The sequence below is a fragment of the Macrotis lagotis genome, chromosome X (assembly GCF_037893015.1).
Source record: "Macrotis lagotis isolate mMagLag1 chromosome X, bilby.v1.9.chrom.fasta, whole genome shotgun sequence".
NCBI lineage: Eukaryota > Metazoa > Chordata > Mammalia > Peramelemorphia > Peramelidae > Macrotis > Macrotis lagotis.
Genome location: NC_133666.1, coordinates 194305306 through 194332753, shown reverse-complemented (window position 1 = coordinate 194332753; position 27448 = coordinate 194305306). Strand labels below are relative to the sequence as shown.

Sequence of the window (27448 nt, the reverse complement as noted above, 5' to 3'; positions counted from 1 at the left end):
ATCACTCCAACCAGAAGTAATCTCCCCTTCCTGGCTTCTGGGTCTCCTGACGGAACTCTAGTTTGGCACTGTTCTACTTGTATCAATTATTTCCCCAGATATCATAACCTTGATGGCAAAAATATATTTTATTTGTACTTCTAGCCAAGATGATAGAAAGAAACCGTGCACTGTTTTAGGCTCTCCTGGCTCTCCCTCAGAACTAACAAGAATCAAGACTCTTAACAAAATTTGGATCAGCAGAACCCCCCCCCCCCCCAAGAAAACAGAGGGAAATATTTTTCAGCAACATCTATAACGGGGAGGCTGAGGGATGAAGTATGGACATGTCCAGGGCATAGAGTACAGATTCAGCACAGAGGTTTGAAATCTGTTAGGTAGGAGGACTGGGAGAGTTCTAGTGTGGCTGCCCAGGATACCTATTCAACCAGGGCATATATATTCAGTCAGACAAATAGGTCTGGACTGCCCAAACCACAAGTCCCTGACTTGCCTGTGGGAAGTCCTGGCCATTCTCCAGTACAAAACAGAAATAACCCCAGGCATTCTCAACTTTCCCAAAGGCTCAAGTGTGGGCTGTGGACTTCCCCAGGGAGAATCTCTGGTGTTTCCAGTCCTGCACAGAGAACAGCCCAGATCCAACCCCAGGAATAAAGAATGATGGCTGACACCCCTAACACAGACAATCCAATGAAAGTTTCAGATTTTCCTTACTGGTTGGTTTTAAGCAAAGCCCCTAGGGTTCTCAATACTGAAGGTCTGCAAAGAAAGAACCTTCTCCAACACAACACCCTAGCAATAGATAAATTCCAAAATGACGAAAAGCCAGTGTAAAACAGTGAATGTTACCTTGGAGATAGGCTGCTAACTCAGAAAAAGAGGACAGAAGGAACACTATATGTGAATCTTCAGAGGAGAATATGAGTTGGTCTCCAGCCTGGAAAGATTTCTAAAAGAAAGGAGATTTAAAAATAAAATGGAAAAATTGGGGAAAGAAATTCAAAAGAAAATTAACATCTTGCAACAAAAAAATGAAAGAAGAAAACAAATCCTTTAAAAACTATGATTGGACAAATGCAAAAAGAAAATAATTCCTTCAAAAACACATTGGACAAATGGAAAAAAGATATCAACTCCTTTAAAAGTAGAATTGACCAAATGGAAAAGAGGATGCAAAAGCTAAATGGAAAAAATATCTCCCTGAAAAAAAATTCCCTTGGGATTAGTGGAAGCTAATAATTTCATGAGACTCAGGATCTGTTAAACAAAATGAAAAAATGAAAAAAAAATAGAAAAAATATTAAATAGCTTATTGGTAAAACACCTGACTTGGAAAGTTGATCCAGAAGAGATAATTTAAGAATCGTAGGACTATTTGAAAACTTTGATCAAAGAAAGAGCCTGGACACCATTCTTCAGGATATAGTTAAGGAGAACTGCCTGATATCCTGGAAACAGATGACAAAATAGTCATTGAAAGAATCCATCAACTATCAAAAGGGATCCCAAGGGGCGGCTAGGTGGTGAATTCCCTAGCTGTGTGGCCTTGGGCAAGCCACTTAAGCCCATTTGCCTTGCAAAAACCTAAAAAAAAAATGAAAAAGGGATCCCAAAATGAAAATTCTAAGGAATACTGTGGTAATCCAGAATTACCAAGGAGAAAAATCCTACAAGTGACCAGAAAGAAACACTTCAAATACCAAGGACGCACAGTCAGGATTACACAAGACTTGAATGCATAAATATTAAAGAGTCGAAGGGATTGGAATGATAGGGTAGTTTGAATTACAACAAAGAATCAACTATCCAGCAAAAACAAGCCTTCTCTTTCAGGGGAAAAGATTAACATTCAACGAAATAGTTGACTTGCAAAATTTTCTGATGAAAAGACCAGAGCTGAACAGAAAATTTGATCATCAAACAGGAGATCCAAGAGATACATCAAAAGGTAAATGGGGAAAAGAAAAAGGACTGTTATCTAGTACCATTAAACTGGTAATATCCCTATGGGAAGAAAATTCTCATATTGAGAGAATTGTACCTTGAGAATTGTAACTCTATTAGATGGAAAATTACTTAGGCAGAAGGTATAGACAATAATGTTATATCCATTACTCTGATAGAATGGATTTAAAATAAAAATTAGGACAATAAAAAAGAGGAGGACTGTAAAGAAACAGGAGGGAGGGGAGGTAGAATGGAGTAAATTACATCACATGAAGAGGTACCAAGAACTTATTTCAATATCGGGAAAGAAGAGAAGAGATGAGAACCACCTGAATCTTACTCTCATCGGGTTTGACTCAAAGAGGGATTAACACACATACTCAGTTAAGTTTAGAAATTTATCTTACCTTTCAAGTATTAGGAGGGGAAAGAAAAGGAGGAAGGAAGGAGGGACTGATAGAAGGAAGACAAGAAAGAAGGGGGAAAGGATAAGGGGTAAAGAAAAGGAAGGGTGGTGGATAGAAGGTGGGGGGAACAAACTGAGGGAGGAGGTATTCAGAAGAAAAAAAAAAATACAGGGGAAGAAAGATAAGATGAAAGGTTGGGAAAAATACAACCAGAGGAGAAAGAGCATAGAGGGTAAAAAAGAGTTAGTAATTATACTGTGAATGTGAATGGCATAAATTCACCAATAAAACAGAAGTAGATAGCTGAGTTGATTAAAAAACAGAATCCTACAATATGCTGCTTACAAGTAATACATTTGAATCTGAGAGGTACAAGAGTAAGGATAAAAGGCTGGAGCAGAATATATTATGCATCAACTGAAGTGAAAAAAGGAACAGTAGCAATCCTTATCCCAGACAAAACAATTGCAAAAATAGATTTTGTTCAAAGAGATAAGGGTAGAAACTATATCCTCCTAAAAGGTACCATAGACAATGAAGTACTTTCAATAGTAACAGGTGGTATGCCATACAAATTCTTAGAGGAGAAGCTAAATGAGTTACAGGAAGGCATAGTAAAACTATGCTGGTGGGGACCTCAACTCCCTCTCTCAGAATTAGATAAATCTAACCATAAAATAAACAAGAAGGAAGTTAAGGAGGTGAATAGAATGTTGGAAAATGTAGATATGATAGACTTCTGGAAAAAACTGAATGAAGATAGAAAGATATAGACCTTCCCCCAGTGTGGCACTTGGTACCTACACAAAAACTGACCATGCATTAGGACATAAAAATCTCACAATCAAATGTAGAAAGGCAGAAATATTGAATATACTCTTCAGATCCTGAAGCAATAAAAATCACATACAATGAAGGGTCATGGAGAGATAGGTCTAAAGCTAATTGGAAATTAAATAACCTAATTTTAAAGAATCAGTAAATCAAATAACAAATCACAGAAAAAACTAATTATTTCATCCAAGACAATGACAATAACAAGACAACATTCCAAAACTTATGGGATACAGTCAAAGCAATTATTAGGTGAAATATTATATATCTAAATAACTTACATGAATAAAATAGAAAAGAGAGAGATCAATGAAATAAGAATATAACTAAAATGTTTTAGAGAAAGAACAAATTTAAAATCCCCAATTCAATAGAAATTCTAAAAGTAAAAGATAAATTTAATAAAATTCAAAGCAAGAAAACTACTGAACTAATAGAGATAGAGTTGGGTTTTTTGGGGGGGAGGGAACCAAATGAAATAGAAAAACCTTTGGTTAATTCAATTAAAAAAAGAAAGAAGGAAATCAAATTATTAGTATCAAAAATAAAAAAGGTGAATTCACCACCAATGAGGAGGAAATTAAAGTAATAATTCAGAACTATTTTGCCCACCTGTATGTCAATAATCATGATCTAAGTGAAATGGATGAGTATTTACAAAAATATAAACTACCCTGGTTAAAATGAGGAAATTAATCACTTAACCTCATCTTAGAAAAATAAATTGAACAAGCCATCAATTAACTCCCTGAGAAAAAATCTCCAGTGCCAGATGGATTCATAAATGAGTCCTACCAAACTTTCAAGGAACAATTAGTTCCAATTCTATATAAACTATTTGAAAAAATAGGTGAAGACAGAGGTCTGACAGGAAGAGTCAAAACAGAGAAATACAATAATTGACCAATTTCCCTGATGCATATGGATGCAAAAATTTTAAATGAAATATTAACAAAGGGAATTCAGCAAGTTATCACTAGGATAATACCCTATGATCAAGCAGAATTTATATAAGGAATGCAGGATTGCATTTTTCAGATCATGATGCAATATCAGCAAAATTGACCCATATCAATAACAAACTAACAGAAATCATATGATTATCTCAATAGATGCTGAAAAAGCTATTGACAAAATACATTTTGACAAAACCATTGATATTAAAACATTAGAGATTATAGATATAAATGGAATGTTCCTTAAAATGATAAACCATATATATCTAAAACCGTCAATAAGCATTATATGGAATGGGATAAGCTAGAAGCTTTCCCAGTAAGATCAGAGGTGAAACAAACAAGGATGTCCATTATCACCACTATTATTCAATATTGTATTAGAAATGTTAGCTATAGCAATAAGAGAAGAAAAAGAAATTGAAGGAATTAGAAGCAGTAAAAAAGAAATATAACTCTCACTCTTTGCAGATGATATGGTATGCCTACAGAATCCTATAAAATCATCTAAAAAACTACCAGAAACAATTAGCAACTTATGCAAAGGCACAGGATATAAAATAAACACACATTAAACCTTGGCATTTCCATATATTAATAACAAGCTACAGCATCAAAAGAGAAAGAGAAATCGCATTTAAAATAACTTCAGACAACATAAAATACTTGAGAGAGTGCCTGACAAGCAGACTCAGAAATACCATGAAAACAATTATAAAACACTTTTCAAACACACACACACACACACACACACACACACACACACATACACACACACACAAACAATCTAAATAACTGGGAAAATGTCAAATGGCCCTGGGTACGCTGAGCTAATATAATAAAAACTATAATTCCACCTAAATTAAATTACCTATTTAGTGCATACAAATCAAACTTTCAAAAAATTACTTTAGTGAGCCAGGAAAAAATAGTAACTTAAATTCATATGGAGGAACAAAATTTCAAGAATATTAAGGGAATTAATAAAAAAATGCAAAGGAAGGTGGCCTAGTCATACCAGATCTAAAATTGTATTTAAAGCATAAGTCATCAAAACTGTCTAGTAATGACTAAGAAATATTGGTGGATCAGTGAAATAGATTAGCTACAAAAGAGTCAGCAGTAAAAGACTATAGTAATCTGGGATTAAAAACTCACTCTTTGATAAAATCTGCTGCAAAAATTGGAAGATAGTATGGCAGAAACCTGGCATAGACCAACATCTCACACCGTCTACCAAGATAAGGTAAAAATGGGTGCAAGATTTAGATATAAAAGATAATATTACAAGTCAGTTAGGAGAATAAGAACAGTATACCTGTCAGACTTCTGGAAAGGGGAGAAGTTTATGACCAAAGAAGAGATAGAGAACATAAAAAACAAACTGGATAATTTTGATGATATTAAATTAAAAAGTTTGTGTACAAAAAAAAAAAAACTACTGCAACCAATAAAAGGAATCTGATAAGTTAGAGAACTTAACACTCATTTCCAAGATATATAGAGAACTGAGTCAAAATTTATAAAAAAAAATGTCATTTCCCAATTGATAAATGGTCAAAGGCTACGGAAAGTCAATTCTCTGACAAAGAAATCAAAGCTACCTAAAGTTATATGAAAAATCATTATTGATTTGCAAAATTCAAATTAGAACATCTCAGATACTACCTCACACCTCAAAGACTGGCTAATATGACTGGAAAGGAAAATGATCAATATAGTAGGGAATATGAGAAAACTGGGACACTACTGCATTGTTAGTGGAGATCCAACATTTCTGGAGAGCAATTATGAATTATGTCTAAAGGGCAATAATAATGTGCATACCCTTTCCAGCAATACCACTTCTGGGTCTATTATCCTGAAGAGATCAAGAAAAAGGGTAAAAATCCCACATGTACAAAAATATTTTTAGCAGCTCTTTTGGTAGTAGCAAAGAATTGGGAATTAAGGGGATGACCATCAGTTGGGAATGGTTGAACAAACTGTGGCATATGTATTTGATGGAATATTATAGTTCTATAAGAAATCATGAGGTATAGGATTTCAGAAAAGACTGAAAGACTTGCATGAATTGATATAGAGTGAAATGGGCAGAACTAGAAGAACATTATACATACTAACAACAATGGGGTGACAATCAACCATGATGGACTTGTTCATTTCAGCAGTATGATAATCAAAGACAATTTTAAAAGACTTGTGATGGAAAATACCATCCATATTCAGGGAAGGAATTGTGGAGTTTAAATGAAGACCAAAGCTTTTATCTTCAGTTTTTAAAAGTTGTCTTATGTATTAGGACATGTTTTCTAATATTTTCTTCCATTTGAAACTGATTCTTCTCTCATATCATGGATCTATGTTTAGTGTGGTTATTATTAGATTGTTTTCTGTTGGGAGAGGGGGGAGAGAGGGATAAAAATGTAAAACTCTAAACCTTGGGAAAAAAAAGATTGGTAGGGGCAGCTAGGTGATGCAGGATAGAGCATCAGTCCTGGAGTCAGGAGGATCTGAGTTTATAATCAGCCTTAGATAATTAATAATTACCTAGCTGTGTGACCTTGAGCAAGTCGCTTAACCCCATTGCCTTGCATAAACAAACAAACCAAAAAGATTAGTTAAAAACTTATCTTTGAATGTGGTAGAAAAACAAATAAAATACTCAAAACTATATCTTATTCACTTTTTATCCTCCAGCATCTAACCACAATGATTTGAAAATAGTTGTGTTTATGAAAACCTACTGAATTCTATTAGCAAAGATTAATTTTTCATATTATTTATTACCACAGGAATAAAAAAGAGCATATAGTACACATTTCAGTATTGAACAAGTTCAATGTTGAATAGGAGAAACTTGTTAGTGATGTCTGAAATGGTTTAGGAAGCCATAATCATTATCCTGAGTGGGCTGGGAAGGAAGGCAAAGATGCATTAAGAAACAGAAAGGCATAAAAAAAACTTCTTACATCCTTCCCTGTCTACTGTGATATTTAACAAATAAAAAGGTAAAATTAATTATGAATAGGGAACCATGGATTAATTTGGTTAACTTTATTTTTTTTCCAGTTCAGTTTTTTTTCTTTTGAAGGATTCCAAATAATATACACTACAATGTGCAAAGGCTGATCCTCAGGTTCTAAGATAAACTTTAGCCCATTGGAACAAGAACATGATTTCATCCAGATCACTTATATTTATTGTATAGGCACCATTATTAGTCTGTGATAACACCTAAGGATTGAAAATAAAGGATTGGAAGAAAATTTCCTATGTGTAAGAGAAAAATAATTCATAAATCCAAGGCAGAATTTATAATTCTTGCCAACAAAAGATCAGAGTGAGACTTTTTTCCTAGTCTATTCTTGTCTAAGATAAACTTTCTGAATGAGAGGCAGCCAGAGAGGGGCAAAAGCATCTGCAGTGAGCTTTGAAAGCAGCTGAGCCAGGGACAATAGTTTCAGGAGCTTTAGGAGCCAATAAAGGGGTTGGATAAGTAGTCAGAAAAAGATTACATGGAATACTTTGCTGGCACTCGGTGCAGCTCGTGCTGACTGGCAACTCTATTATTCATAAGATTTCAAGGTCACAGTTCCAGGATGGAGAGAAGTGCTTGTGATCAATCACAAGGGAACAAGGAACCTATTAGCAATTGCAGGGCCAACTACAGAGAAGAAGGAACCTTTCATGGTTAACAACAGAACACAAACGAGAAGAGAATGACCACACCTCTCCCTGAAACACACCACATGCATCAAAAACTTACAGATCCCTAGAACTAGTTGTGAAAACAGTCATTATTGAAAAGTCTGAAGCTTGAACAGTACCTCATCACTCTGAACTGAGCATAACCCAACTTAAACATAAAGTTCAAAGTCAAGAAATAGGCTGAAAAAAATAAGCAAGCAAGAAAGAACTTAACTGTGAAAATACACTATGATGGAAAGGAAGAAAAAGATGCACATTCAGAAGACAAACAACATGCCTGGCCTCAAAGAAACCTGCTAACTAATCCCAAACCCAACAAGAATTCCTGGAAGAGTTAAAAAAAAGAGTGGTAGAGAATAAAAACGGGAAAAGAAATGAGAATAATGCAAGAAAATTATAAAAAGAGAAGTAAAAATTTGGTAAAAGAGGCAAAAATAAAAATGAAAATATCTTTAAAAACAGAATTGGCCTATTCACTGAAGAAAAGAACTTAAAAAGCAGAATTGATGATCAGCTCTGATAGAGTTCTTCTCAACAATAGTGACCAAAGACAATACCAAAATATTTGTAAAGGAATATGCTGTCCACATCCAGTGAAAAAATGATGGAGTCTGAATGCATACCAAAGCATACTATTTTTTCACTTTTTAAAATTATTTTTATTTTTTTCTTTCTCACAATCCCCCTCTTTGTTTTGATTCTTCTTTCATATCATGACTGATATATAAATATGCTTAACATGATTGTCTGTGTATAAGCTATATCAGATTACTTGCTGTCTTGGGCAGGGGAGATGGAAGGAAGGGAAGGAGAAAAATGTGGAACTCAAAGTGTACAAAAATGAATATTGAAAATTATCTCTCTATGTGATTGGAAAAAAGAAAAGAAAAAAAAAGAAAGAATAATAAAATAGTACTGCCCAGAGACTAAATAATTCATTAAAATTAGAATTGGGCAAGTGTAAATTAATTATTCCACAATATCTCAATAAAGAATAAAACAAACTTAAAAGAGTAAAATAATATAAGGAAATATGAAATAACATGGGAAAAAACTGGACTGGAAAATAGATTAAGAAGAGGTAATTTAAGAATAATTGGGCTACCTGAAAGGCAACATCAAAATACCCCAAATTCAAGCATCATCTAGGTGTTAACTTATCAAGATATACACAACCTTTATACAAATACAATTATAAAACAGTCTTCATAAAAAATAAAGGGAGGGGCAGCTAGGTAGCGTAGTGGATAAAGCACTGGCCTGGAGTCAGGAGTACCTGGGTTCAAATCCGGTCTCAGACACTTAATAATTACCTAGCTGTGTGGCCTTGGGCAAGCCACTTAACTCCATTTGCCTTGCAAAAACTAAGAAATAAATGAATAAATGAAATAAAGGGAGACATTTATTGAAGACAAAATTACTCACTGCTCTTGCTTTGGCCAAACCTATATATATATATATAATAAATTACAATACTGGCCAAACTGACTTTAAAATTTAGTGCTATTCCAAGCAAATCAACAAGAGGATATTTTTTGCAACTAGATAAAATAATAAACCAAAAATTCACTTGTAAGAATTTTAAAAAATCTAGATATCAAGAGAAAAATGAGAAAAATTACAAGTAAAAAAGGATTTATCATTATATTATAAAGCAATAGTCATCAAAACTATTGGATATTAGTTTAAAAATAGAAAAATAAGTCAGTAGAACAGAATTATGCAAGAAGCAGAAACAATTAAAAATCCCAGGAAACTAGTGTTTAACAAATTCAAGAACAATTTTTTTTCAGGGAAGGAATCCCTCCCCCTTTTTAAAATAAGATTTGCTAGAAATTTACTGGAAGCAATTCAACTGAAATTATATTTACATAAAAATCTCTTATAATATTTATAATAAACTCCAATGGACTCTGAATTTTAAAAAATAATAGCATAAGAAATTAGAAAAAATTAGTTCAGGTACCATTCACAACTAGAAATATGTGAGATCTTAATCTTATAGAGAGATGATAAAAGATAAAATTAACCATTTTGACTATTTAAAACTTAAAATTTTTTAAAAATAAAATTGGCAAAAATAATATTACATGAAAAATAGAGTAAAAAATATTTGCACTAAATATCACTAATAAAGTTCTAATGTCCAAAATATATATAGAAATGTTTCAATTACCTACATAAGACCAAGAACTATTGCTCAATCTGTAAATTGTCAAAGGATATGAGGAGCTTTTAATCAGTCATTATAAATATAATGAAATAAAAAATGGCAAATAGCATTTTTAGAGAAACATTGGAAGATCTGAATAAACTGATCTGGATCTAAGAAAACAATACATTTATAAACAACAAAAAATGTCAATGATCAGATAAGTAAAAGAGATTGAAATCTGAACAAAACAACTAGCAAAGATTCCTGAGAAGGATATTGAAGTACAAACTTCACATTTTCTGGCAGAGAGGTGGGACTTAGGATAGAACACTATAAACTTTATCAGGTATGTCTACCATGCTGGAAATTTGTGCTTTTTTTCCTTTATCATATCTGCCAGAAGTTCAATTCTGGCAGAAGAGGAAATGAAATGATTTAAATAAAGGCAAAAGTAGCAATAAAACATGCTTTAAATAATCATGTTAAAATGATAGACAGAAAGACATAGTAGATATATACACACATACATGCATGCATACATACATAGGTGCATAGATAGATGTTTAGATGGATGGATGGAAAGACATATAAAATAACTAGGGCGAAACCTAGGGATGATAGTTGTTCAAGATACTTCAAGAATTTTCTAAAGGTTCAATCTGCTATTATTGTCCTGAGTTATGAGAGCCAATCTAATCCAGAGTTGTACTTTGGCTTCTTCTTGTTCATTCATGGGAAAACTCCATGGGAAAACTGGTACTGAAATGCGTGCTACAGGTTTAGGGGACCACTGATCCAAAATGTATAATAAAGTTTGTGTTGACTGTATGCTTTTGTAGGTTGATATAGCATTTGTCCATTTCTTTGTTTTGTTTCTTGACTTGTTTTTTTTGAGGAAGGAATGGTGTATTTTTTTAATATCTTAAAAAAAATTAAAGTCGATCTAGTGATTTTTCTCCATTATCTACAAAGATCTCAACTTGTACACAGATGTTCTTTGTCTATTGTGTTTCTTATATTTTAGAGCAGATGTTCTTTGTCTATTGTGTTTCTTATATTTTAGAGCAGCTTTCTCCATCTTTTATCAGAAATTATACCATTTAGAGAATAATTAAACTAGCTGTTGTTTCTTAGATTCAATACAAAAAATAGATGACAGCAAACAGCAATCAGATCAGACACAAATGAAGACAGTGAAAAAATCACCTTAAGAAAATCTTTTAAGCCATCTAGAGAGACAAATATTTTTGATAAATTCCATGAAAAACTAATAGCCAATATAAAGAGTTTGTAGCAATTTTTCTCCTACTTCTGTCCCTAGGCCGTTAACTGACAGAAATCTCAGCAACATATTAAGGATAACTACATATTCCAAGTCTGGAGCAAGGCTATGAAGATAAATCTGTAATAACCAAAGAGTACAATGGAGTAAAATGACAAATTCTAGGGTAGAACAACTCACCTCCCTCTGTTGCCTTCCCACCCAACACTCCTTTTACTTGTTCCTCTGTTAACAGGTAGTTAACACTTGATTAATTACTGGAAAAAGCTGGATCACCTAAGTAAATAACACAATGAAAACAGAGAACTTGTGAATCACATGAAGGTTCAGGCAGGTTTTTGGTTTTGTTTATTTTGTTTTGGTTATAAGCATTTGATGTTCATAAATTCAGATGTATTTAATAGAATTTTTTCAAAGACACACAATTATTTTTGCATCTTCAATAGATATATTTAAGAATGTTATTATTGTTACTATATATATATATGTATATATATACATATTGCACTATGTGACCAATACTCCTGGCTATGAATTTTACTTTGCAGTTCATCTGTAATCAAAATCATTGACTTTTCATTGATTTTTGACTACTTTTTCAGAAAAAGAGCTTTTCTAGTTCCTACATTTGAAAGAAATCAGAAAAATATACAAATAAAAGAGCCAACCCTAAATTCTTCTTTTAATTTTCAAATCAGAAAGGAAAAAGCACTCATCCTAAACATTTTTTCTAAAACTTTGTAATATACCTTCCCACTTGCTTTTAACTTTAATGTTTTCTCTTTTACTTAGGCATTTCTGTTGGTGAGTAAATGCATCAAAATTAAAATTTCGTTCCAACCAATTAGCAGAGAGGTAACTGTCTGCATTATTACTAAGCATCCCAACTGGCCTGAAAGATACCCTGGTGAGTACTTCAATGCTATTCTCCATTTAGTGTTAATGGCCAGCCTCCCCTTATCTTACAAGGCAGGGGCTGTACTTTACATTGTATTCAGTACTGGACAATGCTGACCATTAGCATTTTAGAAATAAAAGTGAAGCCCTGTGAAACTAGTTCATATTAAAAATGGGCATTTTAAGTTACCATTATAAAATAAGTAGTCATTCTGGAGTAATAAATAGAATATCCCATGAAGGTCAAAAGCAGTCTGTCAACCCATCAATAAATATATATTATGAACCTATTATGTGTCAGTCACTGCTAATGTTAGGGGTAAAGAAAGGTAAACAAGAGACAAGATGCAAAGAATTAATGCCCAAACAAGCTACATGTATTAAAACTGTAAATAATCAACAGGGGGAAGGCGCTAGAATTAAAAGGGATTTAGACTTCCCTAGAAGGTGGAATTTTATTTGATGGTAGCTAGGGAAACCAGAAGGTGGAGAAGAGAAGGAAGATTATTGCAGGCATGGAAGACAGTCAATGAACATTCCCTGGATCAGGATATGGACTGTGTTGTTTGAGGAACAACAAGGAACTCAGTGTCAATGGATGGAAGAATACATAGTAAGGGTAAGAAGAAGCAAGAATAAAAAGTGTGAGAAGACTGGAAAAGTAAAGAATGAATGCTAAGTTATGAATGATTTTGAACACCATATGATTTTATATTTGATCCTACAGGTGATGGAGATCCACTAGAGTGTGAGTAAAAAAGCAACATGGCAAATCATGGACTTTAGGAAACTCAATTTGATAGTGAAGTAGGGATGGAGTGGGAAAACACCTATCAGGCAAACAACTATCTGACTATTGAAATGGTCCTAGAATGAAGTGAAGAGAGCTCAGACCAGAATGGTTTCAGTGGCAGAGGAGAGAAGACATAAAAAAGAGATGTTACAAAGATAAAATCAACAGGTCTTGGCAACAGATTGAATATGGGGGATGAGAGAAAGGAGGGAGGAGTCAATGATGATATCCAGGTTACAAGTCTGAATTTCTACTAATCTGATAGTATCTTCAACAGTGATAGGAAAGTTTAAAAACCAGAGGGTAAAGGAAGAAAGATAAATGAATTTAGTTTAGAGTATGTTGAACTTAAGATGTCTATAGAAGTTCTGGAGATGCAAAACTGAAGGTTAAGACTGGAGAAAAAGATTATATTTATAGCTATAACTGAAAAAGTTCCATATAAATGGACAATAACTAATACTTATAGAGCTCTTATTATGTGCTAGGCACTGTACTAAGCACTTTATAATTCTTATCTCACTTAACCTTCACAATAATCCTGGGAGGTGGGTGTTATTATTTTTTTTTCAAGGCAATAGTGTTAAGTGGCTTGCCCAAGGCCACACAACTAGGTAGTTATTAAGTGTCTGAGGCGGAATTTGAACTCAGATACTCCTGACTCCAGGGTCAGTGCTCTATCCACTGTTCCACCTAGTCACCCCTGCTGGGTGTTATTATTATCTGAATTTTTAACTCAAGTCTTACTGACTCAGACGTGGTACTCTGTTCACTGTACTACCCAGATGTACAATAAATATGCAATACACACACATATATATATGTATGTATATAAATGTGTGTGTGTTTGAGAGCAAGAGAGAGAGAGAGAGACAAAAAAAGAGAGAGATTATTTTTGCATGTGACAAAATTAGAATTATAATTGGCAGTAAAATGGGTACCAATCAGTTGTGGAATGACTGAATAAACCGGTATGTTAATATAACTAAATATTATTGCATGGAAAAAAAGCAATTCATAGAAATGCATGAAGATGGAATAAGCAGAACAATTTACATTTGATTCCAATAATGTGTAGGAAGCAACACTGAAAAACTTTATAACTTTTATTAGAGGGTGAATGGTGAAACATGGCTCCCATCTCTCAGTACATGAGATTCAGAAGAAACTATTTTTTAAAATTCAGGTTCTGCTATTTACCATTAGTAACCTTAGGTATATCAGTTCTTTCAAGGTCCCAATTTACTGATTTGTAGTAAGAAGACAAATAATCAGATCATTTTTTTGAGGTAATCAGAGTTAAGTGATTTGCCTGGGGTCACACAGATATTAAGTACTCCTGAATCCAAGGCTACTGTTTTATCCAAAATGGCATCTAATTGCCTTTTTTTTAATTTAAAAGAAAATAATTTTTAATCAAACAATATGATTTCATCTTTGTTTCATTCAGAATATCCAGTTATCCAAGCCAATGTCTCTCCCAACTTACTACTTTTAGAAAGAAAAGAAAAAGACCAATTTTGGATAAAGAAAAAGTTTGTTTATCCCTGAAAGTCACTGTAAACATAGGTGTCTTCACACCAATAATCAATCCAATGAGAAATTTTGACTTGATTTAAGGCAGCAGCATTAGCACATTTACTGCTCCCCTCTCCTGTGGCTAACTCATTGCTTAGACTCCCCATTCTCCCACAGCCTCATTCCTATGTAGTTTAGCCATCCCCTTATAGTTTGCCCTCTAGTACTCCTACTACATTGTTTAACTCTTCTTAACCCTAGATTCCTTTACTCACTTTCCATCTTCCCCCACTGAAAAGGACTTGATTTTCCTCTAGATATCTCATCCTTTGCTACCTTTTCTAATGGTGATCACTCTTCTGACAGTCAAGAAAAGCTGGTATACTATTTGAAAGTGCTACCTGCAATTTCAGGCCCTACTCCCTCTGCCATCTTCTCCCAGCAATCTCTCTTCATTTGAAACCCATAAATCTGAATAGCAACCTCTACATTATTTTCATTTCTTAGTAAATGGATGTTACACTTATCTGTTAAATCACAGTAAAATTCAAGTTTATCATGGACAATGACCATATTTCTGTTTTATATGTGTGACTCCATACATAATGAGATTAGGAAATTTATATTCTACAGGAAGATAACACAGAATAAAATGTATAATAGTTTAAATATACATGAAAATTCCCAAGGAATTAAAAGATATAAATGACATAAGTGAATGCAAGGTATGTTCTAAAAGGGAATTTTTTAAAAAAAGGATTCAGGGCAAAGTGTTTTTTTTCCTAACTCCCCTAAAAATATTACAAATATAACTTAGAAAAAAATTAATTTATAAAATATTCAAAAAGCTATTACATTAAAAACAAGCTACACATATACCCAGAGACAACTTGTTTTATGCCCTAACCAGTTTTTACATTGTCAAAGCTAAATGTCATATAAATGATCATATCATCATATAACTCTAAAAGTCTAAAATTTTAGTTCTTAATAAGACACTGTTTACTTTCTCAAAGGATTATGTCAATTCAAAGAAGAGATAATTCTAAACATCTATAGTAACCAAGGAGTCCTTACTAGTGAACAAATAAAGAAGAAAATCCACATGCAATAATTAAGTGGTTTTAATATAAATGCATTCATTTCCTGGTATTTGTGCAAGTACATTTTGAAAACATTCTTAAATGCTTTTGCGCAGTCCCCTATAATATTATTATTTGAACAGAATCCTTACATTAATCAAAATTTCATTTAACTTTAATAAGGTCTCTCACATTATTTGGCATTATTGTGATTCTCCCTTTCTCATCTTTCATGCACTACCCTTTTCCTTCGTACTTCTCAATATAAATAGTTGTTTTGTTTTGTTTCTAAAATACAGTAGTGTTCTTGGAAAATCAATAAGATATATTTTTACAGATAGTTGGGTGCTTTATTAAATAATTTCTATCATGAAAATCTCCCTCCTCTAAATGACCCTACTAAATGATGAAGCCTCTGAAGCTGCATCATGACATGGAAGATGACCCTGATGTTTCTATTTCTACAGTACAGAATCACAAGCTCTGGCAGGTCCTTCAAAGCTGAAAAAGGCTTCTACAATGGATGTGAGAAAAATCATTATGTGTTTTCTGAGCACCAACATAATAAAGTATGGAAACATTTTCACAAGAGGATTAGTCTATCAGTTTTGAATTATTATTTTTTTACTATATATGACCTATGCATCTGACAAATATAGAACAACTCAGTCCTATATGACTTTCTACCTGTAAATAATAATGGCAAAATGTTTGGAAAGTAGGAAGAGGATACTAAAAATCTGATAGTTCTTCAGACTTTTATAAATATTAATTTAACTTACTATCAGATCTATGTCCAATGGTGAATAAATTCATTCACTGAAAGATCTAAATTACATCCACACTACAATAAAATAAATCAGAGTATTGATTGTTAAAAGATAATTAAGATAGTCACATAAAAAGAATGACAGGATACTTTTAAAGAATGGAATCAAGGTGGTAGATTAGAGAAAGCACTCAGGTGAGATCTCCCAACATTCTCCTCCAAAGAACTTTAAAATAATACCTCAAATAAAATTCTGGAGTGGCAAAGTCTACAAAAGATCAGAATGAAACATTCTTCTAGCTCAAGACAATGGGGGATGGGTTGAAAAGAGAAATCTGTGACATGGGTCATAGCTGGTCAGGAATCTACATAGATGAAACACCAATGATGGAACTAGGTGGTGGCAACAGAAGTATCAGTAGTTTTGGGAACTCTCAAGCAAGAGACAGTTTGGATCTGGGAACTAGTCAGAAAAAAAAAATGATTACTGAGGAACCTGATTCTACCAGTGGACACAAGACCAGATGTTGTTTGATAAATCCGTTATCTATACTCATGAAGGAGCACTTCTGGTCAAGAGAGAGTGGGAGTCTGTGGAGCAGTATTGTCAGTCACAAGTGATCAGGGGCCCTTCCTGGAGTGTTCAGACCAAGAGAGCAGTGATTATATCTCTCTCCTAATCATATCATGTTGGAAACACTGAAAAATTCTAAACCTCCCAACTAAGCTCTGAAAATAGCAATGTGAAAAATTCTGAAGCTCGTAACAATATCCCAATCCCCATAACAGCAAATCAATATATGGCAAAGATCATATACTATGACCAGGAATGCAAGGATATTAGGAAAACTATCAGTGTAATTGACCATATCAGTAATAAAGCAAGAAAAATCATATGAATATCTCAGTAGATGCAAAAATGCCTTTGACAAAATATTACACTTATTCCTATTAAAAACACTAGAGAACATAGAAAGAAATGGATTCTTTCTTAAAATGATAAGCTCTATCTAAAACTAAAAGCAAACATGATCGATAATGGGAATGAACTTAAGCCTTCCCAGTAGGAATAGGGGTAAATCAAGGATGTTTATTATCACCACTATTACTCAATATCATACTGTAAATCTACAGCAATAAGGTTTAGAAAAAGAAATGGAAGGAATAAAAATATTCAGTTGAGGAAATAAAACTATCCCTCTTTGGAGATGATATGATGGTATACTTAGAGAACTCTAGAACCAAATAAAAAGCTAGTTGAAACAGTTGTCAACTTTAGCAAGTTGAAGGATATAAAATAAACCTAAATAAATCATCATTTCTATATACATCAGAACCCAGCATGAAGAGATATTAAGAGAAATTCTATTTAAAATCACTTCAGACTATAAATAATAGATCAAAACAATTGGAGAAATATTTATTGCTCATTGACAGGTCAAGACAGAATAGTCTGTCTACATCAATTTACTTATGCAATTTCATACCAATCACTCAAAGTACCAAAGAATTATTTTATAGGCTATAGTTGCAGATTTCAGACTATATTGCAAAGTGGTAATCATCAAAACCATTTTGTACTAGCTGATAATGGATTATACACAGTAATAAATGACCATAGTTATCTAGTGTTTAATAAACTCATAAAGATCCAAGCTTTAGGGGTCATTCTTTCACAAAAATTCCTGGGAAAACTAGAAAATAGTTTGGAAGAAACTAGGCATAGATCAGCATTTCATACAATATACCAAAATAAAATGAATGATTTAGGTGCCAAGATTGCTATCATAAGTAAATTAGGGAAGCATGGTAATATGTACCTGTCAGATCTAAGGATAAGGGAAGAATTTTTGACCAAATAATAAGATCATGGGAAATAAAATGAATAATTACATGAAATTTTAAAAATTTGCAAAAACAAAACTAATGCAACCCAAATTAGAAGAAAACAAGAAACTAAGGCAATATTTTTCAGCAAATATCCCTTATAAAAGTTTCATTTCTCAAATATCTAGGGTACTGACCCAAATTTAAAAAAAAAAAAACTAAAGGCCATTCCCCAGTTGAAAAATGATAAAAAAGATATGGAAAGGCAGTTTTCAGAAGACATCAAAGCTATCAATAATCATTTCAAAAAATTCTCTAAAATCATTCTGATTAGAGAAATTCAAATTAAAACAACTCTGATATACTACCTCACACCTATAAAACTAAATAAATGCTATCGAAGAACAGAGTTAACTCTATTTCATCATCCATTACCAAACAACATTCCTTCCTTTTCCATACTCCACGAAGTCAAACTTTCCTTTTTCTTCCTCATTCATTACACTCCATTTCCTATCTTTGCTCCTTTTCATTGCCTATACCATATGCCATTAATGAACAACCTCACCACAACCATCCCTTACTTGTGTCCCTCCAAACTCAACTTGATCACAAATTTCTATACCAGGGAGATTTTAACCTGAGGTTTCCAGAAAAGATTTCAAAGGGTCTAAGAAAAAATAAGAAATTAAATGCATCTTTATATGACTAAGGTATAAACTGAAATTTAATTTAATATTTTTTGCATTATATAAAAAGGCAACAACACTAGTACCTAATTGAACCTATGACTTTGCCATCAAAAGAAATCAGGTTCTGTTTTCACTCATTAATGTTTTGAAATAATTAATTAGCTATTCCATTTGTCTTGTTAAAATATATACTTTGATAACTTTAAACAACTGATTTCCTTTGTAATCATATATTTTATTTAATGTAATTAAAAACATTATTCTAAGGGGTCCATAGACTTCACTAAACTTCCAAAGGGATCCACAACACACACAAAAGCTTAAGAACCCTGTTTTATGTTTTTTTTCCTGATTCTACCACTGTATGGCCTCCCAACCCTTACAGAAATAAATTATCTTATATTTGCTTTGTGTATATATAAAACATATTTGCACTTATCTCCACATCTTATACTTGATGGTTGGGACTGGTTCTTTTCTGTCTCTGTATTCCCAGTTCTTAGTACAATTCATAATAGGTTCTTAATACATTCTTATTTATTGATTAATTTATTGACAAGCAATATGGCTGCCACAACCATAGCTGTTAATTCATGGACACACTGGCATATTTGGGCTGCAAGTTTATGATTTTATTAGTCACCCCACACTTGGAACAACTCAATTCCACTATACTAGGTAGCTCACAGAAATAGCAATACCTGGGGTTAAGGTTAATTTTCACTTTTAATCTGTCCTTCCCTAAGATATATATATATATATATATATATATATATATATATATATATATATATATATATATATATTAATATATATATACACATATATATACATATATGTGTGTGTGTGTGATCCAATTCGCCTACTCCTCATGCAATCCTTTTATCCATAAGTCAACAAAAGCCTCCCATTCAGAAACAATTTTTATAATTTTGAGATAGCACTAAAATTTGAAAGCTACTAAAATATTTAGCATTCCTGTTTAGAGCCCAATTTTCCTTTATTTTTAAATGATAGCTACTCTTCCTTTTCCTCCCATTCACTAAGACTTTTCTTCTTCCTTATCTAGTCATCAACCCTAGTCCTGGAGAATCAGTAATGAAGTTGTAGAATGTTGCCACATTCCCTGCCAAACAAGGACCAAGGAAGGCATCAGAATAGTTATCCCACTTTGCTTAAGTGATCTAGATATGTTATTTACATCTTTGGAACTAAGCCAGTTCTTAAAAGGTCTACTTCCATCAACCCAGTTCTCCATACAGTTCAGGTCCTTAGACCCCATTATAAAAAAAGGAGTTCAGTGGAGGATTGCATACACATCTTTAAATATACATGCATACATTATATGTGTGTGTGTGTATACTAAATACTTTATAAATCTTTATGTCTCTATCTTTACAAAGTACCCGAAGTCCATCTTGCAATTATATAATATAAATTTATATATTTACATATATATATATATATATATATATATAAACAATTTTAAGGGGTTTTTTGCAAGGCAATAGGGTTAAGTGGCTTGCCCAAGGCCACACAGCTAGGCAGCCATTAAGTGTCCGAGGCCGGATCTGAACTCAGGTACTGACTCCAGGGCTAGTGCTCTATCCACTGTGCCACCTAGCTACCCCTATAAAACAATTTTTTAAAAAATTCTTCCACCAAAAATGATTATAGAGCTAGAAAGAGTAATAACAAAATTCATTTTGAAGAACAAAATGTCAAGAATGTCAAGGGAGTCAAAAAATGTTAAGGAAAATGGCCTAGAAGTACCAGATCTCATCCTTTATTGCAAAGTGATAATCATTAAAATGATCTGGTACTGGGCAGCTAGGTGGCACTAGTGGTTGGAGCACTGACCTTGGAGTCAGGAGGACCTTAGTTCAGATCCGGCCTCAGACACTTAATAATTACCTAACTGTGTGACCTTGGGCACATCACTTATCCCCACTGCCTTGCAAAAAAAAAAATATGATCTGTTGCTGGCTATGAAATGGAGGGGTAGATCAGGCTTAGTACTAAATGACCATCATAATTTCCTGTTTAATAAGCCCAAAAATCTTAGCTTTAGGGACAAAAATTTACTCTGACAAAAGTTGCTGAGAAAACTAGAAAGAAATTTGGCAGAAACTATGTATAAACCAATGTTTCACACCATATGCCAAGACAGGGTCAAAAATGCATACATGATTTAGACATAAAAAGTGACATCATAAACATGTTAGGTATATGTGGAAGTTTTTACCTGTCAGGACTATTGGATAAAGGACCAAACAACAAACAGAGAAAATCAAGGGAAGCTGTTAAAGGACATTATCATTTTCATGTTTTCCTCCTCCTTTCCATTAGACAGACAGTAAGCTACTTTAGAGGAAAGATTTTTTTTAATGCCTTTCTTTGTATCCCCAATGCTTAGCATTGTGGCTGGCACAGAGTACTTAAGAAATGTTGTTGACTTGATTTAACTAGTTATAAAAACCTTTACTGATCTCCATCTTCTGTATGTCTGGTATCTTCTGTTCAGGCACACGCGTAAAATACTCTCAGGATGACCTAGTTAAGTTTTCACCAAGTTTCCTATAAATTTGTTTTTCCCTCCATGATTTCATATGTCATGCCACTTATAATCTTCCATTATTCTCCTCCATGAAATTTCACAAATCAATTTATATATAAAACTGATATTTTTCTTAGCTATCCTATCTCTTATTGGCAAGGAAATGAAAGGTTTGCTAGCTGAAACTATATATATATATATATATATATATATATATATATATATATATATATATATATATATATATATATATGTATATATACATATATATATATTCTTTTGTTCTCCCTGTTATGATGATAATATCAGTTAAATTTATCTAGAAAATGATGACAATTTGTATCAATGGGTATTCTTTCATCCATTTCCCAGTTTTCGTGTCAACATCTTAAATAAAGTTGGAGTTGCAACAATTGCAGGCCATATCAATTCATTTTTAATCTTCCTTCCAGCTTACTACCTGTTTTTTTCTCTTTGCTAAAATAAGTCTCAAATCAACAACTGATCATGTTCTGTTTCTGAAAATACAATCACCTTTTTGTGATGTTATTTGTTGCTTACAGTATTCAAAAGCTTGAAATTCTCTCATGATGATGGGACTTCTGTGTAGTCTAGTGATAGAACTATTTCATTTCTTACTTCTGAACTATATTTTCCAAAATATTTTTACAATATTTATGCTGAATTCATCAAGTATTAAAAGTCTATTTTGATTTAATTATGTTAAACTATGCCAGTTAAAAAAATATGTGACTAGAAGACAGTCAACCTCTCTCAGTCTTAATCTTATCATCTGAAAAATAAGGACATAGGATTAAATGCTCTCTAAATGCCTTCTGGCTTTGTGATTATTTGATTTTATAAATGTCCTAAAAGTAGTAAGTTAAGTTTTATAAAGTACTGATAAGGCCATTCTTAAGCAAACTATCAAGTAGGTCATTTTCTTCCAGCAAATCATGTCCCTTTAATCTTATTCCCCTTTTAATGTTCTTCCTTTTCTTGTACCCTCCCTTAATCAATGAAAATATATTATTCACATAAAAAAGTAATAGAGAAATGACATGTTATGAATTTGTAAATTCTTCAAATGAAGTTATATATCTCCCCCCAGCAAAAAAAATCTCATAATATCACAGGAAAATTCAAATAGAACATAGTATCTATAATGCAAGCATATTTCCTATGACCACACATGATGTTAAAAAGAGGGTCATGAAGTCTATGATCTGAGCAGAGGAATATGTTATAGAGATGTAAGTGAACATTTAACATACTCAACTGTGAGTTATTAACCACTTGAGGTGAGAAATATAATTTCTCTCAGTAAGAAAGAGTTATTAAGACTTTCACACAAACCATAACTTAAAAACACTATTGTCATGATAAAGTTATTCAGGTTTCTCCTTAAAATGAGAGATTATAATAACTCACTACTACCTGCATCAGCTAGTGAGTTCCAGAATATATCACCCTTCCTGGGTAAATTATTCAGGCAGTTTCTCATAGGAAAAATATTTTAATATATTAACAAACAATTCAAAGCTGGTTGAATGATGTGATAGAGTTTTAAAAAGGGGAAGGGGAAAGAAGGGAATAAGCATTTATTTAGTAATGTCTATGTTTCAAGGACTGTGCTAAATGTTTAAAATTATGATGTCATTTGATCCTCCCCACAACCCTGGTATCTTTGTCCTCATTCTACAGTTGAAGAAATTGATGCAGAACTTAACTGGCTTGCCTATAGTGACAGAACTAGTAAGTATATGAGGTTGGATTTGAACTACAACTTCAGATCCAACTCTCAATCCACTGCACCACCTAGCTGCCTAAAAGAAAATTGCTGATATAGTGATCAATTTCTTATCCTGAGCATATAACCAAAGACAGTTTGGGGGGATTAAATCCCTCAACACAGAGTACTAAAGCCTTACAAAGCTGTCAATTAAGGAAAGTAAAAAAGGACTTCTTATGATTTACTTTTGTTAGTACTACCCTCTTATCTATATCTTGATAAACCAAGATATGAAGGCATATTAAAGCTTCATTTTGGCGACTTCACCAGAGTAAAATTCTAAGGGAAACAGAGAGAAACGGCTTCTTGTTGAGTCTCCTGAATCAGAGTTCTCTATAAGAGAGACAAAAGTCTTGGAAGGTCTGGGTCTTCCACAAAATTAGTCCAAAAATAATGCTGTTTGTTTTTGTAACCACTTGGTAAATAAAACAATAGAAATTAAAATATTACAATTTTCTTTGTTTTACTATAAAGGCAGTGTTTTATATATCTTCATTTTTCCTTGTCACAAATTGAAAAAAAACCCTAATATTCCATTTTTTAGAATTCAACATGTTTAATTCCATTACTGACAAATGTTAAATACTTCAATGAAAGTTTATAATTATTGTCTAAATATGAAATACTATTAAATTTAAAATATTAAAGATGATACTCATCAGTATCTCATGTTGTGATATGATAAATGTTTCATTCTTTGGGGTTTTTTTTTGTTTGGCAAGGCAATAGGATTAAGTGACTTGTCTAAGGTCACACAGCTAAGTAATTTTTAAGTATCCTAGGCCAAATTTGAACTCAGATCCTCCTGACTTCAGGGACAGCATTCTATCTACTGCACCACCTAGTTGCCCTAATGTTTATATTCTTAAACTAACAATGACATGTCTAAAAATAGTGTTGAAGGGTAAGAAAAGATTTTTTTTAATATGATTTTTACCATAGTTTTAGGGTTTCTGGAAAGTGTATGTGTCTATACATACACATACTTTTGCCACAGATGAGGAATACGAATACCTTCAGTACATGTTCAGTTTAACATTTATACTTGTTCACAGAAGCCATAAGCTTCTTACCTTTCCTCCCCCTATTTTGCAGAATGATCCTTAAAATGTTCTTCTTCTGGTTCACATATCATGATACCTAATCTATTGCTAAAAGAGATTTCATGAATATTCATTAATTTTAAGAAACCATTTTAATAAGATTAATACTGAATGAAAAATTATTTGCTCTTCCTTTTCTGTCAGTGTTACATTTGCTAAATCTACTATGTTTAATTTAAGATATAAAGTTGTTGTTGCCAAACTGGAAATAGAAATTTGAAAAGATGATCTCATTAAAAAACTTAAATACAAGCAGCATTTTGGAGATTATGGCCCAAGGAAAATTAAGTATTAAAAAATATTTTCTTATGAATGTGGCAAGGGTGAATTGGCTTATTGGATCTGTTCCCAGGATGGATCCTGTTCCCAAAGTTCTGCTGGAAAATTCTGGGAATTCCAAAATCATGGTGACTTATTACTTGGGTCTTTCATTGATGACAAACTTCCTGGCTTCTTCTGACTGTGTTGTGATCCAAGTCTGAAAAGACTTGGCATTTTGGAATTATATGGAAAAGGTTGAGTGGTCCTTAGGTCATTCCTCAATCCCATGACGGAAGGCAATGTTTATTTAAAGAAGAGAAAGCTGCCATCTAGGATTTTCTTGACTCTCCATGTGGTATAATATAATTTCAGGAAAGTATGTGAAAGTAAATCTTCCACGCTAGTATTATGTTGAGCTTGCTCATATTATCCAAATAGGTAACACTACCTTAACTGGCAATCTTGCAAATGGAATCCTGACTTCCTTTATTGTTTTTGTTCTATTCTTGATCTTAAGCAAATGAGCACCCTAAAATACTTAGGTCTGGAAGCATTCTTGTGAGTATAAGACTTTGGGTCCCATTGGGTTAGAGCTAAATGGCAGCAGGGGAAAGGCTATATGATGGAGAAGTCATTCACTGCTGAGAGGAGTGCTTTAATTCTAGTCATTTTAAAAGCAGACAAGGTACAGGAGGTAAGATAGGAAAAATGTAATTACGCTGTCACAAGTATCAATCCCTCAGCAGTTTCTATCAAAGCTTAATTACTAAAGCTGGTTTTAAGTTAATTTTCATCAAATATGGTTTTGTCATTCTTTTATGTTTAACATTTCTTGAGCACACAGGAATAAGTTACCTATTATATATATGATTAAAATGGTATGCTATCTCTATTATTATTATTATTATTATTATTATTATTATTATTATTATTATTATTATTATTATTATTATTTCCTTCTTTTTTTGAGAAATCTTAGATGTGAACCGTAAATAAAATTGTCCCTCTGTACAGGGGTGGGCACTTTAATGGGAGTCAAAAAATGTGAGGACAAGAAGCCTAACCATACTAATTAGAGGAAGATTCCCTTAGGATTGATTGCAATTCAAACTGCTTACCTCAGTTTTAGTAATAGAAGTGAGTACAATAACTCAATTCTTGTGTATATTTCAGCAACAGAATCTCCAAGTTAGAGACTGATACTTAAAAAAAATTTGGAGTGGAAAAAGAGAATCAAAACAGTCAAAAATCAAAATACTGTACAGCATATAACATTGGTAAGGTGAAATGAAAAGTTAACCATTTCTGTCATGAATCCTGCTTTTAGGGGAAAAATAATCTAGAATCAATTTAAGAAATATCATGGTGCCTTTTGTGAGTTTTTTTATATTTTTGGATGAATAGATTTACATCTATCTTTTAGCATTTTATTTATAAATGATTTTTACCCAAAATATCTTCATGGAAGGAGATTTTTGTTGCTTTTTGGTGATGGTTTCTCCTCTGACTGTCCATTATATATTATTTCAAGTGCATTTTGAAGTAATAATAATGTATTTTCAACTAGCATTTATGTAATGCTTTAAAATTTGCAAAGTATATTATGAGGTTTTCATTAAAGGATTTTAAAAATCTCTTTTATTCTAGGGATGAATCTACCAAAAATCTATGACTTCATATAATCTTAGTTTATTTCATCCTAAATCTTAAATTCTGACCTGAAATGACATTCATAATGAATAATTTTTGCTTTATTGTGTTTCAGATGTAGACAAGATGAATTTGTCCTTTATTTAATAAAGAAAAAAGTTTCCCTTTGGTGCAAATATTACATGTTTGAAGAACTTTCTAATCTTAGAAGAAAATGTAGCACTATACTGAAAGAATTCAGTTCTGATATCTACCTCTTCAGAATGACAAAATGACCAAATAAAAGGAAATATCTTGCCCCACTGGTTATGTGACCCTGGGCCAGTTATTCAAACTCACAACTTCAGCTTCTTAAATCTATCAAATGAGAGAGTTGGACCTCTAAGGTTCCTTCTAGCTTCAATCTATGATATTATAAAATATAGCCTTTATCAGTCTAAAATATATTTTTGACATTAAACTACTTCTAGGTTGATACTATAAAGTAATGGTTATATTCACTTTTCTTCCAATAATTGTGGAAGTGAAAATTTAAAGAAAAAAGAAAAAAAAACATTATTCCATCCTTGCTTCCCTATTGAGTATAATTGTCATATCCATACATAACACACAAAATACAAAATAATTTTGTAAATATAGACTGTATTTGTAACCAATGTAGTACAACAAAAGAATGCTAGATTAGCAACTAGTTTACCTGGGTTCTAATTCAACCTATAACCCTAACTAGCCAGAAGACCTTAGGTAAACCAATATTCTATTTCTCATTTTTTAAATCTCCAAAATTTTTTGGAGGGGAAGATAGTAGGTAAACAAAATACTAGTTCTAATATTATGATTCTAAAAGTCATAATACCAATGCTTGTTTCATTTTTCAAAATGAAATTTCAAGGAAGCATCACTTGAATCAAACTTTATTAGTTCTTTCATTCTCCAAATTTTCCTTTTCCAAAAATATGTCATTGGTCTTTCCCAACACAGAAAAACCAGAAAATGCAGTAGAAACAATCCTTATGTTTATAGCCAGAGAAGTGAAAATAAAGGAATGTGGAGAACTATAAAGATTACTTTGTTTGACCTGTAGATAAGTTTAAGTTACCTTTCAACTCATAGAAATACCATGTTTGCTATATAGTTTAGTCTCACCTCTCTTTATACCAATGTTTATCTCCAGTTATAAAATCATAGCCTGTTATAACTGGAAGAAATGTTAGA

At 32.6% G+C, this 27448-nt stretch overlaps 1 protein-coding gene across 9 annotated transcripts in view; it reads right to left on the bottom strand.

Annotated features, from left to right (window-relative positions):
* PAM (peptidylglycine alpha-amidating monooxygenase) overlaps nt 1-27448 on the bottom strand; it is a 478021-nt gene that overhangs the window by 431843 nt on the left and 18730 nt on the right. For 6 of the 9 annotated variants that reach the window (XM_074207272.1, XM_074207271.1, XM_074207266.1 and 3 more), the window contains exon 2: nt 11473-11568. The exons of 2 other annotated variants lie outside the window; for them this stretch is intronic. The gene's annotated coding sequence lies outside the window, so the exon portion shown is untranslated. Of the gene's footprint in view, nt 1-849; nt 950-11472; nt 11569-27448 lie in introns of those variants that run through there. One more of the 9 variants, XM_074207268.1, reaches the window with a different exon arrangement.